Genomic DNA, 2,948 nt, shown 5'->3' with positions numbered 1-2,948 from the left:
TGGCAAATGTAGGCAGGACTGAGTTGGCTTCTGTGTTGGCTGCCACGTGTTCCTGATCTGACCTCTGTCACTAGCCCTGCAACTTGTCTGTGCCTGGACTCCTGCCGTGCCTTTGCCCGGTATCTGTCCCTTGCCTGTTCCTGACCTTGTCTTTGCCTCTGGACCTGCCACACCTTGCTGGCATCTGACCTGTGCTTATCCCTGACTCTGCTTTTGCTTCTGTCCCTTTGCTTCTGTCCCCCTCCACTGCTGATATTCTGGTCATGGATGGCTGCTGTTTATGTCCAGGAGCTGACAGTTTGACCTAAATTATTGATATTAATTAAATGCCAGTGCAGTTGTTAAGCCCATGGGAGTGCAGCATCTCTTTCCTATGAAAGTTAATCCTTGTAGTGTTCTGAGGACCTTACAATTTATTTAAATACTGAGATGTTTTTGAAAGGCTCTAGTGCAATAACAGGACTCCATGTGGTCATGGGTGTAAAGGAAGTGAAGCATGTGTAGGGAATGGTCAGTGTTGCCTCATACATTACTCTAGTTCTTGGAAAAAGCAAAGGAAACTCCATAGCCCAGACATTTTAGAAAGCATTGCTTACCATCTTCTAAATATTCAGAAATGGGCTGCAGGCTTGGAATAATGTGCCTCAGGTGTGCCAGGTATTCTAGGAATATTTCATGGTTTGATTCTTTTCCCAGCACAGTGTTGAGCAGAGTTTCCACCAGTTTTTGTTGATCCTTTATCTGGTTCAGGGAGAAGAGCTCCTTGTGTGTGAAGAGCTGATGGGAATTTGCCACATTCAAAAGCAATGCAGGGTTAACTTCAAGAAGAGCTTCTGCTAGCTTCCTTCTGGCCTTCCCTAAAAGACTGGAGGGATTTTGGCCAGCAGCCATCCTTTCCAAACCATGAGAACTAAAAGAAAGATAGATTAGTTTTAGTTCTTGTAAAATTACAACTCAAAATAGAAGAGATTCCTTTGCATAACATGCCCTTTAGTTCTCACAAATGGCAGATTATGTAGTCAAGATATTTCCGGTTAGGGTGACACATTCTTTCTGCAAGAGGAGTGTTTCAATGCTCCTCCACAGAAGAGAGTTTCTCTGTGCAACAGAACAGCAGATGCCAGGGAAAAAGGTTCTTTCCAGCCCAATTCCAGATGGGGAGGATGGAATGCCCAAGAACAGCCAACATGCCTTATATTGTCCTGCCCTTGTATTGTCATATGAAGCATCTTCTGCAACAACGGTCCACCGATGTTATACAAGGCTGTCCATTGCTCACATCAGTAGCTCGCAGAATGGATTACAAAGTGCAGGGAGCCCTCTTCTAGCAGTAAGTCTCAGTTCTTCACAAAGCAATACAGGGTTTCCCAGAGGGGTTTTTTTTCCCTCATACAGATTTTTTTGTTTCAGCAACCCCCCCACCCCTTCCTCTATGGCTGATGACCTTCCACATATGTATGGATGGTGCTGTTTGGCTACACAGGGGCCTGCACTGGATCCCTGAACCTGTTGCTTTCAGGAGGTGAAAACATATAGGCATTATGTTGATCTGTACTGACTGCCTTACATCAAGCCCCAGGCTAAAGGTGTAGGAGCAGGAAGGGTGGATCTGCTGGTGGTCCTATTGGAATATAAGAGTTTTTGAGAATCATATTTTCTCGTTTCATCTGGTAATTTCAGTAGGTTTTCAAATGGGAATAGGAACATTCTGCAATCCATTTCTACTAGGCAACTTCTGTTTATTAACTGTTACAAGAAAAGCTTTGGACTGCCTCCGGACGTCCTTTATTCTGAAATACTTTTTTTTTTTTGCAACTGAAGGCAGCATTGGGGCAAAAAACAAAAACAAAAAACAACCTGTGTCACAATTTAGCCATCTTCCTTCCTGGTTTAGCGTTCCACTTAATAAAGGCAGAGTCCATGAACTGAGAAAAACCGCTCATGAAATAGGCGCAGCCGACCAAATTTAGGAATGTTCGGCAATTCGGAGTAAAATTCCACATGCATACTCTTTCTTTTTTTAGTTGCTTTAATCTGAAACACCCTACAACCCAAACTCTCTGGTCAGGGCATAAATACATTAAAATGCAATAAAGATAATACAGAAATCAACATGAAGTCACGTATTTTCTACCCCAGGTAAGAAGGGACAGAACATACCTCCTGTTTCCTGGGGGAGCAGCAAGAAAGCCCTTTCACGGTTCTTGCCAACAAAAAGCTTGTCGGTCCGACGGATTCTGGAGAGCGCAGAAATGAAAGCGAAAATGAAACTCCTACTGCTCGGCAAGTGCCTTGAAATCATTCGGAAGTTCGGATCAGCAGCTGCCTTCCGGTCAGGGAGAAACGTTTGCTCGAACCCCCTTCAGGCATTTGCTATCTTAGTAAGGTGACACCTGTGCACGGGGAGCGCCAGTGAGCCTCGTGGGGCGGCTGTAGGGCGGGAGTGCGGAGGCAAGACCTCAGCAAATTAAAGATCCAACTGGTTCTGGCCCTCTAGGTGTGCATATTAGTCGAGCTCAATGTATTCATCAGAAATCACAGCCGTAGTATCATTCCCTTTTTCCCATCCGTATTTATGTCAGGAAAGCTGCAGAGAACTTCTGCTCTGCTGAAACTGCAATATCGGATTAAATGATGATCTCGCTTTCTGCTGCTCTTCTGCAAGTACCCTCCCCTTCGCCCAAACACGAGCCAGAAAGCAAGCGATTTCCCGCAAATCAGGCTGAGCTTTTGCACCACCTCCTCGAGTCACGAGAGGGCTTTCAGCCAGGTGGTTTCCATTTCATTGTAAGAGTTCCTTAGCCCTTCCTTTCTCTTGGGATAGGAACACCCTGCAGTGGATTCCATTCCAAAAGGAAGAGCACAGCGTGGCTCGAAATATTTTGGTGCCAGAGCAGAAAACCTTAGGAGTAAAACACATGGGAACCACTTTTTAAAATTATTATTGT

The sequence above is a fragment of the Varanus komodoensis genome, unplaced genomic scaffold (assembly GCF_004798865.1).
Source record: "Varanus komodoensis strain SLA01 unplaced genomic scaffold, ASM479886v1 scaffold53, whole genome shotgun sequence".
Taxonomy (NCBI): Eukaryota; Metazoa; Chordata; class Lepidosauria; order Squamata; family Varanidae; genus Varanus; species Varanus komodoensis.
Note: the sequence above shows the minus strand (reverse complement) of the source record.